We start from the raw sequence: 12,210 nt of genomic DNA, 5'->3' as shown, positions 1-12,210 counted from the left end.
GTTGCTCATACTGCCAATTTATCCTGGAACAATTTATTTAAAATCCTCTTTATGTCCTGAAAAAAAATCAATTTCGGGAGCAGTAAAACGCCTTGCTTACATCTAATTAAGTGAGTCCCTCTATTAATCCCGGTGACAACCAGAACCAATGATTTAACTGTTTTCTGCTTTACTCCCAGACCGGTTCCACCTTAAGAGAGAAATCACCTTTCTGTCCCCTGGAGGCTTCCACCTGCATCGTAATGACTGATTGCCATGTCTGTTTCATTTTGGAGTCAGGTTATAGGACCGGGCAAATGACTCGTGGGTGGATGCCTCCGTCCTGTGAGTGGGCTGTTGGAGACACCGTCTGACTGACATCTAATACCCCGGCGTTCATTTTAATTGACAGACAATAGCTATTATTCTGTCACTTTAAAACAACCCAGCTCAGCTGAATCTGTCAGAAAATAATTAAATCCGACCGATAAACAAGAACACCGAAATTGATGTCTTAATACTTGTAAAATAAACATTAGTTTACCTCCTTCCCTGCCGTGATGACAGCTTAAACACTGTCTGACAAACCGACTCGCTCTTCGTTGCCACACGGGGGGGAAAACAGAATCTATTAACGCACCAGAAACGACGCTTTACTGCACGTGTCCCGGTCGATCCGAGAAACCCCACAGTTATTTACCTCTGGTTGGTCTCAGCCCGGTTCAGGTGGACCGCCGAAGAGATCCATCAAGTGATTATTGAGTGAAGTAAAATCAATGTGGTCTTAAATAAATTATGTTGTCGAGTCAAAGGTGAATTCAGTGGACGGTGTTAGGAGCGCTGATGGGATTAGTCCTGATCTAATCTGACAAGGATCCCATTTTTTTTCGGTTTCTTTTCTGTGAAACCAAGACGACGTTCCTGTTTCGCTGCTGACATCCGGCCACCTACGAGGCTTATTGTGGGAGTCAATACAAACTGAGAAACGACAAAACCAGCTGTTACGAGTGTAAAGAAACTAAAAGTGAATTAGTTGGGTTGTGCAGATAACATCGGTCACGTGACTAATAAACAGACTCTCTGCAGCCTGATGAACATTTGGTTGGACTAATGGAGTTTTGAGTCATGATCATCAGTCTGAGTTGTTGCAGCTTTTAAACATCCATCCATTTATTTTCTTTACCAGTTTGTCTGTGCAGGGCTATGGATACAAGATAAATATCTTTCATCAAATATCCAGATTCTTGCAGCGCAACAATCTCTATAACTGAGTCTCCTGCTTTAATTCAGGTTGCTTTTAATAAGATGTGAATATAAATTTAGTTAAACGAAAAAAAAAGTTCATCTGCGCTACCACAACATTTGGAAATGGGAAAGTGGAAAAAAAGTTGCTTTGTTGAACAAGGTGTACACACAGATAAGAAAAAAGCTAAGTCCAAAAATCTTTAAAGTGTTTTTAGTTCAGTTTAGTTTGTTTCCATTCAGTTAAAAGACTAAAAACCTGCTTAACCTTCGCAGATTTTGCTCTAAAACACATCATCTGCCTGACTGAGAGCGACTTCATGTCCAGGTTGTTGCTCATTTTCACTTCTTCACTCAAATTAGGACTTTTTTTTCTTCTTCTTCTTTTTCATTGAAATTAAAGCACTCAGCATGCTTTTAACCACCAAAGTCAGGGTTAGAAGCATATTATTTCTTACAGTAACATATATTTCAGTTTAATCTTCCAACTCAGAAAATACAAGCAAAAAAGGGGGGCGGTTCTTTAATTTACTCAGTGTTTTGTTAATGAAAAGACCAAATGGAGCCCAGTGTTCATTTGTAAAACACACCACTACTTCTACGAACTGGATCATGTTAGTTCAGGAAAGGCTCGTCAGGTTACTGTAAAGAAAATCATTAAATTTCTATAATCTCTGCATTTAAAGGGAAATTTAAGTTTTGTTTGTTTTTTATTTTGTATCAGTCCTAGTAGACAAGTTCTGTGTGTTCTATCTTCCACATCCACTTTTTGGGGCTCAGTTTGTTTGGGTTAGAACTGGGAGTGGGTGGAGAAATGCTGGTGTTTCTGGACCAGAACATGTCACACTGTAGGAGACAACAGGGGTTCTTCTTCTAAGAAAAATGTGGCAAACTCAGAAACTTTCAGTCAAACTTTCTTAAAGTATGATGTAAAATTCCAACTTTACAATGTTATTAAGCACGTAAATTGCTGTTTTTTCTTTCTTGTCTCCTCAATAAAGGTGAAAAAACAAAGTAGATTACATATTTATATTGCAAAAAGACATTCAACAGTATATGCAGGTTTTTGCAAACACTAAAAACACATGTAGTGGCTATTTTTAGCAAGAAATTCGGTGCTGTAGCAAGTGCTAATTTCATTGCTGTGGGAAAGTTTCATGTGAACTTTTCATGTCACTTTTCATGTGAAATAGACTCCGACTGCTTTATTCATGTTCACGGTATCATCAGACAAGTTTCAGACAACCGGTTTGAGGCTCGATGATCCTTTTTTTATTTGCTCTTCAACAACAATAGGGTGCCGTGGTGCAGAGCAACGAGCTACATCAGGTTCTACTTACACAGACGCTTATTGTTTCGGAGATTGGATTTATTGTTTTGTTGTTTTGGGAGGAGGGATTCCTTTTTTTGTAAGAATAATATATATCACCCGAGTTTTTCTAAGACAAAGCTTGTTAGAACAATCGTCTCCTGTCAAACAGCCAGTCTTCATGGTGAGTTTCGGCCCCGAGATTCAAACGCGACGGCTTTAGTTTTAGACTCTTGAGTATTCGCTTTCAAAAAGTGAAAAAAAAAAAAAAAACAAGTTTCCAAGTCTGTCTCCAATGAGGAATGCTAACAGCAGTAATAAGTCATTATTAGGGGAGATGAAGAGGTCTGAACTTAGCGAGCAGCACAGATTAGCTTGTAGAAGTTCACAGAAGGTGAAGCTCTGCGTGAGAAAATGGTGGCCGCTGCTTTTTTTTTTTTTTTTTTAATCTAAATTAATTGGTTTTGTTCTGAAGATTAACAGGAAATTCTGCAGGACCCCGAGGACATGACAGAAATAAAACTCACACGTGACAGCAGCATGAAAATCTTCACAAGGAGCGACATCTTGATGTGCGTCAGCCTAAACGTGCGTCGGCGCGATGACGAGGGGCCGAAACCTGCAGGAACTGCAGGTGAGTCCAGCTTTCAGACGGCCCTAATGGTGGCAGGTTTGGATCGCTCCGGTCGGTCCCTGGGCTTAGTTCCGCTGCACACAGGGGTCAGTGTACCAGAGAGCTGTAATTACATTTGGCTCCCACTTCCACAACAGGATTAGGTTATTGTTGGCCAAGAGGCCCATATAATTGTCCCTGATTACCACTCGCCATTTCAGCGGAGAGAAAGGTCAGCCGGTCTGCGATTCAGACACCCCTTTGGCCCATAATCCCTCTGCAGCCCGCGTCCGTTGTTGTGCCCTCCCGCCCCCTCTGCACTTCGGGGCACGCAGGGCGGCGTGGAGCATTATTCGTGTCCGGTAATGTCAGGAATCTAATGGGTACGCTTTCCTGTTAAATGTTACACGGATGGGAAATCTTCAAACTAATCCATGTATGTATTTAATATGGGATGGTTTAGTGAACAAAAACAACAAATTGCTCCTTTTTTTGCCCTTATGGAGATGCAAACAAATAAAAAGAAAAATCATCTCACACATTTAGTCCAGTGCTCACCAATCACGTAAAACAAGCGAGAATGTTTGTGTTTGGTGGATTTGGATGTTGGAGCAGAGCCGTGTTTGAGTCACTGGTGTTTTAAAGGTACTTTTTCTCCCTTCTTCTGTTTTAATTTAATGTGCTTTAATAGTTTAGGGTGCATAAAATGACACCAGCAGTCCTTTAAGGCAGTGGTCTCCAATCCTGGTCCTCAAGGGTCACTATCCTGCATGTTTTACTTGTTTCTCTGCTCCAACACACCTGATTTGAATGAATGTGTGATTAACAGGCTTCTGCAGAACATGAAGAGGTGATTTAACCACTGAATCAGGTGTGTTGGAGCAGAGAAACAAGGAAAACATGCAGGATAGTGACCCTTGAGGACCAGGGTTGGAGACCCCTGCTTTAAGGTTTAAACAAACACCTTCTGTGATCTGTTAGCCCTCAGAGTATGTGTTCGGGTTGACTCTCAGCCACTTCCTCTCTCGATTTTAGCTCAGCATCTCGAAAAAGGACCGAGTTATAGCCATTTTGATTAGCTCTGGTGTCCATCTTGGATTGAGCTGACTCAACTTCCTGAGGGCTTCTTTAAAATCCATCCATTGGTGAGAAGAAAAACAAACACTGTACGATTGTTTGTTTGTTTGTTTGTTTGTTTGTTTGTTTTATGGCTATTTCAGATTGTTGGACAAGACTGGGACTTTCTGACATATGAATCTTAATAAATATCGGTTTAAGAGTAAAACAACGTTTTGGACCTTTTAGATTATTATATGTTAAGTAAGTGCCCTCTTATTTAAACTTCTCCCTTATTTCCCCACGCAGATGTTTTCGTTTAACCACCCCTGCCGTCCTTTTCTGGTTAAAACATCTCCCTGGTTTTCTTGTATGTGCTAGTGGGTTTCCCTTGTTTTTACGGTGACCACAGCCTCGAGCCGAAACACGCTCATCCCTTCTTTCTTTCCCCAAAAGCAAATAAAAAGACGTGTCGCTCAGTAAGAGCTGGTTTCTGGCGTGTTTGTCGTGAAACCAGACACCTACAGAAGGGTTTTACTTTACGGGAGGGAAAAATATAAGAAAATCTTGGGGGCAAATGTTTAAGGCGATTTTGAACACGACCACTTCTATCGCTGCACGTGAAATACCACAGAAGCGCTCTTGTGAAGCTGTCCAGTGCATTTTTAAAAACAAATCAACCAATTCCTTTCATTGTACTTTTGGATTTGCTCAAAATTAGGTACTTATACACATTTCAGAGATCAATAAAGTCAAACATTTGTGCTCTTTTGTTGATTATGTATTAATTATAACAAAACTAAGATACGATTGAAAGTTTTGTTAAAACATGGTAGTTGTAATTATAAAATTTACTACTTCTCTTCATTGAAGCTGCTCTGGATTCTGCAGTCTCATAGGAATCCTTTTAACTTGTTATTAAGAGGTGTTTTGTTCCTTATAAAGCCCTTCAGCTTCATACGAATGGAGGAGAAAACAAGCGCCCCGTGAAAGATTTATAGTCGAAATCCCCTTGTTTTTGTCAGGGACTTTTCTTTTTTTGGCTTCGGCGAGGTGACCTGCTGAGGGTAATGTGAATGACCCAGTGTGTCTATTTATTCTCCAATTTGTTCTGCAGTTTGTCTGCTCTCTGTAAGGTGCCTTTGGCTGGGAGCGGCGCTGCCTGCGAAGCTCGCTGAATTGCCCGAGTGTGTGAAAAATGAAGATTTATCTGCACATCTGTGAGGCGCTCTGGCTTCTTAGTCACACCATGCATTTTATCACTTCATACAGCCAGGGCTTCGCCGGCTGCGGAAAAATACACATCTTCGCAGGTTCTCGTCAGGCAAAAGCACTTTAAAACATTTTATTTTTATTTTTTTTATCCTCATGCATTCATAGAGCCAAAGCAGAAACTCTGATTGTTCTGGGCTGTTTTGGGCTCTCTGGCCCCGGCTCTATCGCCCGAACTGCCACGCCACCTTCATTTCCTGCCAGACTCGCCTTCATCTGACCTTTCACACACTAAACCCCATGAATGGACAATAGGGCCTTCACTTTGGGGCCCGTGACCACAGCAAAGCCTGCAGCTGGAACGCACAGCAAGGCTTCCTTGGCCCGAGGGCATCTCAACAGCTGAGAAAGATCACTGAACTGCTTTTTTTTTTTAGTTTGGAAAATGGGGGGGAATCACAGATGTGAGGGATGAAAAGTGGCCTTTAAACAATGTAAAAGGATCAAGAGTTGGAGCTGTTTGAGTTGAAGAAGAAGTGGCCTTTAACAGGTGCTCAGGGGGGGCTGGAGCTGCTGGAACTGCTGGACTTCAGGAAGGTGAACTCCTGGTAAGCCTCGGGCTGTTTTCCACTAAAGGAAGCAGAGGAATGAGGCAGTTACATGTGAAAACCCGTCGGGTTTTTTTCTTGTCGGATGTCAAAAATAACGTGTTTTTCTTCGGTAACGGGATAAAAACAGGCAAAACAATGGTGGAAAATCGGCTAATTACAGAACCCTTTCTGGTTAATTAGCACACAATTACAGGGTGATTATTTGGTGATTATTTGGAGTTTCTGCACTCCATTGCATTTATTTAACCTCCTAAAATGGGTTAGTTATAGTGAGTGGTAATTCTAGGTACTAAATATAGTGACACAGCTTGATAATGTGTTCAACGCTGTGCTTTTAGATGGATATTTTACTTTCCGCAGAAAGACGTTTTGCTGTTTTCAAGGTAGAACAAGTAGCCCAGATAGTCTTGTTTATCAACTAAATTTAATACCCTTTATCATTTGACCCAATGTCCTTATTAAATGACTGTATAAACTGATTATCAGCTTGTTTAATTAAAAATGTCCTTGTTTTCTGTAGCCAAAAATAATCATGTTTTTAAAACAGCAAAAAAGTTCAAGTGATTAGCTAATGCTAGGTAGCAAGCTAGGCTAATTCAGACTGATCAATCTTGTTCTCCTTCCTTGATCAAAACACTAATCATCTTCATCTTCTTCTTCTTCTTTCAGCTGTTCTCTTTTCAGGGGTCGCCACAGCGAGTCTATGGCAAGCCGTTTTAACATAAATTTGGTTTCGTCTGACTATCCATAATTACATTCTAGATATCTAAAAATGCATTTTGACTAGACAACACTACATTTTGATTACCCGGAATGGTAATTTAAGATATCTGTATTTACATTATGACTAGTAATAATAATAATTCAAGATATCTTCAACTACATTTTGACGAGTCAAAATTCCTTTCAAGATATCTCGAATGACGTCACCGGATTTGTCATTTGACGGGTCACACATCAATTCAAGATATCTTAAACGTAATTATGACTAGTCAGAATTACAATTTTAGATATCTGAAGCCAGACATTGCGTGTAAGCCCCTCTTTGGTTCTAATGAGCTGTCCGAACAATTGCCTGAACAATGGCGCTGGCAGTTTTGGACAAAATTGTAAGAAAGTGTCACAATATAGAAAGAGCTCTTCAGTATGGGATATGCGGAGAACGCGAAAATCGTGTACTTGAAGAATGCTTAAGAAATTTGCAAAGAATTTCTGATTTACTTTCTGCCGACACACACAATGCCCTGAAAAACGGCTTGGAGGAACTGAAAGTCTCCTTGTTGCAGAGAATAAATTATCGGAATTTCTTAATTCGTGTCGAGCACGAGCTGCAGCGCTAAATACTGTGTTAAAAACACGAGTATTTGAGCCGGACTGACTTGAGCTGGACTGACCCGACATTGCTAACCAATAGCACAATCATAAAATGTCTTCACTGTCCGCCAAAATGCTACGTAGATTTATGACGTTTTGACTAGACAGAATACTAATTCGAGATATCAATGAAGTCATTCTGACTAGTCGAAATGTCAATTTAAGATATCTTAAATGGAAAAGCCGAATAATTTAAGATATCTCTAATTCAATTAGAGATATCTTAAAATGAATTTTGACTAGTCAAAATTACAATTCAAGATATCTTTAATTTAGTTTTGTCTAGTCGTTATTTGCTTTTAAGATATCTATAATTTAGTTTTCACTAGTCAAAATAACATTTCTCCTATCCAAAAATACATTTAAGATATCTTGAATTATGGAGTAATTCGAGATATCTTTAATTAGAATTATGACTAGTCAAAACTAAAATCAAGATATCTTGAATTTACTTTATGACTAGTCATAATTTAATTGAAGATATCTGAAATCTGTATTTCAGATAGTCAGTAATTCATTTAAGATATCTTGAATTGAAGTCTCCATTCAAGTCAATGGTAAATCTGACGTCATTTCGACTAGTCAGAATGTAATTAGAGATATCTCAAATATGTATTTTGTCTAGTCGAAATATAATTGGAGATATCTTAAATCGCTAAAACGTCTAGTCGTAAAACAATTTGAGATATCTGGAATGTAAGGGCGGTAAACCGAATTTATGTTAAAACGGCTTGCCATAGGCTCTCCTGTGTTGAGCCACGCGTCTGTGGAGAGGTTGTTTAGTTTCTCCAATATAAAGGTCTGAACATTCTTCACTGCACTGAACTGCAGACACAACTCTGCTCAGTTTGTGTTTGGATGTTATGTCCTCAGGATGGACAAGTCTCTGTCTGAGAGTCCTGTTAGGTCTGAAATGCACCAGGATGTTGTGTTTGGAGAAAATCCTTCTGAGTTTCTCAGATACTCCAGCAACAAATGGGATAATAGTATTTCTGCATTTGTTCTTCTTATCCTCCCATTGAGTTCTGACTCAGCTGTGCACCTACCCCTCAAGGATTAGAGACACTCTTTTGAGGACAACAGTGTCTTTATGTTGGACAGAAAAGACAGACGGTTTGAGAAAGGAATTGAAGGAAGCCATTTATGTCAAAAAACAAAAAGGAACCTTGAACAGAGAAGAAGGAGGCCTAAGGTTTTATCTTTCCAAAACTTACAACTGAGGATTAAGGCTGATACTCAGTCATTTTCACTCTATTTCACACCTTCTTGAATTTGACCAAAACATCTCCCCTATGAACCAGGCTTACAGAGAGCCCAATGACCCTCAGAAATAAATGGAGGTGGAGTTATTTGCAAATGGTTTCAGATCCCATTAATGGAGCACCTCACTGCATTTCAATAGCTTGGAACTCCTTGGATGAGAGGCACAACGTCTTCAACTACAGAAACTAAATCCAGTTGCCTTGTTTTGAAACTATTAGGATTTGCCGTGTCTTGGAGGACTGAGCATCTACACAAACAGTTACACAAAAAAAGCAAGCATGGGGACACAAAATAATATATGACAGAGGAAATAAAGTTTCAAAAGTACGTATGATACAAGAATAAATTCAACTACAAATAAAAGAAAGGAATGCACATCTCTCCTGCCTTTCATGACAGATTTTTACACTAAGATTGTTTTATATGAACATAGTTGTAGTCATCCTTTGATTTAAGAGACAATTTACTAACAGACAAACAAGTACATGCATACAGGCAAAAACATTATCACCTGCCTTTTGCCTTTTGGCAGCAGGTGATGCAAAAGATTAGGAATGTGCTCATCAGTTTACTGTTGTAGGTTCTCAGTCATCAGTCATGGCAAATCCTAAGACCTCTCTTTCTTTGTTGTTTTAAGATGTTTTGGTTTTCAACTAAGGAACTTACTTAATTCAAACAGATAAGTGCAGAGTTCCAAACTTTAAAACTTCCAGAGACTTGCTTTATTTATGTGAGCTGAACTTACATGCTTATCACTCTCCCTTTCCTTCCTCCTGAGGGTCATTAGGCTAGCATCTCACTAGGCAAAACACAGTTTTAGCGCTTGTGTTTTGAACTTGTTCAATGAATTTGTGTGACAAAATATTTCTACAGATAGTCATCATAGCTGTTTGGATTTCACGTCAAGAGCTCTAAAACTGTATTTTGCCTCCTGCAAGGGAGCTCTCCTCTGACAGAAAACATCTGAGTGTACAGCACCAAATGTTCAGGTCTAACTACAGAAATGATAAATAATAACTAATTAAACACTGGTCTAAATCTGCCTCACTTCAGATCACAGATCAAGTTATGAACATAGGGACGGCTGCTAAAATAGAGACAATGTAAGTTTATGTGGGTATGGTATGGGTCAAGGTGGGCAAAAAATATTGTGCTAACCTAGCATACAGGTTTCCAAATGATTCAAATAAGCCATGATTATCAGAATTATCTGTATAAGTGACCAGCTCACTGGTCACAAACACTCAGAATTCAGGGAGATGGCAATGTGGCCACGGAGGTGGACTCAGAAGCTGAAGCCAGAACAGGACCAGCTTCCCTGTCGGCTGATTTCAGTACAAGTTTTGAATCCCGCCCTCTCTGTGTAAACAAACAAGACGTTGCTATTGGTAAAATAAAAAAAAAATATTCTTTTTTCAAGTGTTGACTCTTGTTGATTGATGTAGTTCTTACCTTGCTGATGTTTGTTCAAGTATGCATTTCACTTTTATGCTAAGCTGTAATTAGTTATTCATGCCTAAAAGAAAGTTTATGTGACACTATGATTTTATCTGGGGAGTAGGTGGGACTTAAAGCCTCACATCACATCGTGGACCAACAGTGGGTCCAAAAATACAACAGGGTAGCTTCATAATACAGTTCCTGCTGGCTTCAATTTCCAACAGCAAGAGAAGTTGGGATGGTTGATCTAGGATTATGTCTATGATGTGACCAAAACATCTGATGTGGACCATGCTAACCAAGGCTGTAATGACCCCTCTGAAGGGAGGAAACAAGATTTATAAGTGATTTCAGTTTGCATAAATGGAGAAGCTCCATAAAATTTCAAAGCTTGGAATTTCACAATTTTTTACTTTAAATTGAGAAGGTTCCTCAGATGAGAAGCAAACCATCTTTAAAATAACAAGAAAAGAAGTCTAGTCAACTTTTTTTAACTCTTAGGGTTGCCTGTGTATTTGTTTGTCGGAAGTGTGCCTGAATGTCTTGTTGGAATCAGTTCTGTGCTTATGCTGTTGCTGCTGTTGTTTCTCATCTCAAAATACTGCGCAGGAACAAAATCACGTCTTTGTTCTGCATATTTGTTGTTTAAACTGTGGCTCAGAGCGTGTAAAGATGTGTTTATTACAGCATTTCAGCATGCTGTACTGTTAAACTCTGTTTCTGCTGCGGTTCATCTCAGGGCTCTGCAGAGCGAGAGGCAGTGGCCACGGAGGAAATGTCAACTCTGGTAAACTACGTCCAGCCAACCAAGTTCAACTCCTTCGAAGCATCAAAGAGTAAGAGAAGACTGTCATGATTCTTACTGTTTGAGTCCTCCTGATAGCTCTAACCCTGCCATATTGTTGTGGTTTTATGTTACCCTTCACTGCTTTTGATCAGAAAGAAATACTATATTATTTTGACCTTTATTATTCACCAAAGCTATGCTGAGTCTGGTCTTATTTTATCAAATGAGATGTGAAATTATTTGAGAAAGAGATTTTTGAAGTGGTGAAGTGGAAGTGATGTAACCAAAATAATTGCTGAGAAATGTGTGTGTTGCTGTGGATTTTTTGTGTGTGTAGAGGCAGCCCGCTGTTACCACATGTCGTCTTTTGTGGAAACCAAAGCTTTGGAGCACCTCACAAAGTCACCAGTGGAGTTTGTGGAGTATCCTTGGCAACAGATACCACAGATGCAAGAACACCATGGCAACCACTTCTTCACTCTGTGTTCTTCTTCCTCTGAATGCTTCTATTTTGTATAAATGTCAGAAACCGTGTGAGTCACTGAGCAACTTTTAAATCAATTTCTGTCAGTATTTGTGTCTGCCTGCACTGAAGGCATTTTAAAGGTCATGAGCTTATGGCTGATGTGTTTCTGTGTAATCAATAAAAGGTTCCCACACCATTCAGGACATACAGTATGTGATCATGCAAGTAGACTTATGCTATTCAGCCTAATGTGCTGTTGCAATTCTTTAGAAACACAAAAGCTCTGCATTGAATGCAACTAAAAAGATCAGGATTTTAGTCAGTGTTTTGGATTGGATCATTTCAGACTTTACATTGATGTTTTGGATCAGATCCATTTGATGCATGAGCTTCCAATCCTGTTTGTGGTGTTCATGGACAGGATCGTGAGGTGCGGTCATAGAGAGGAGAGGGTCTGGTTTGGGAACCTCAGGGTCTTGTCGCTGCTTTTTGCAGATGTTGTGGTTCTGATGGCATCTTCATACCATGACTGAGGCAGTTCACAGCCAAGTGTGAAGTGGCTGAGATAAGAGTCATCTCCTCTAAGTCTGAGGCCATGGTTCTGAAATAAAAAAAGGTGGAACGCTCCCTCTGCGTTGGGGATGAGTTTTTACCTCAAGCGAGGGAGTTCAAGTACAGTATGTGTGAGTAGGATGTAGCAGAAGATGAATCAACAGATAAAAGCTTCTTCTGCATGGATGGATGGATGGATGGATGGATAGATAGATAGATAGATAGATAGATAGATAGATAGATAGATAGATAGATAGATAGATAGATAGATAGATAGATAGATAGATAGATAGATAGATAGATAGA

Source organism: Kryptolebias marmoratus, linkage group LG11 (genome assembly GCF_001649575.2).
Source record: "Kryptolebias marmoratus isolate JLee-2015 linkage group LG11, ASM164957v2, whole genome shotgun sequence".
Lineage (NCBI taxonomy): Eukaryota > Metazoa > Chordata > Actinopteri > Cyprinodontiformes > Rivulidae > Kryptolebias > Kryptolebias marmoratus.
The sequence above is the reverse complement of the archived record's forward strand: the minus strand, read 5'-3'. Positions refer to the sequence as shown.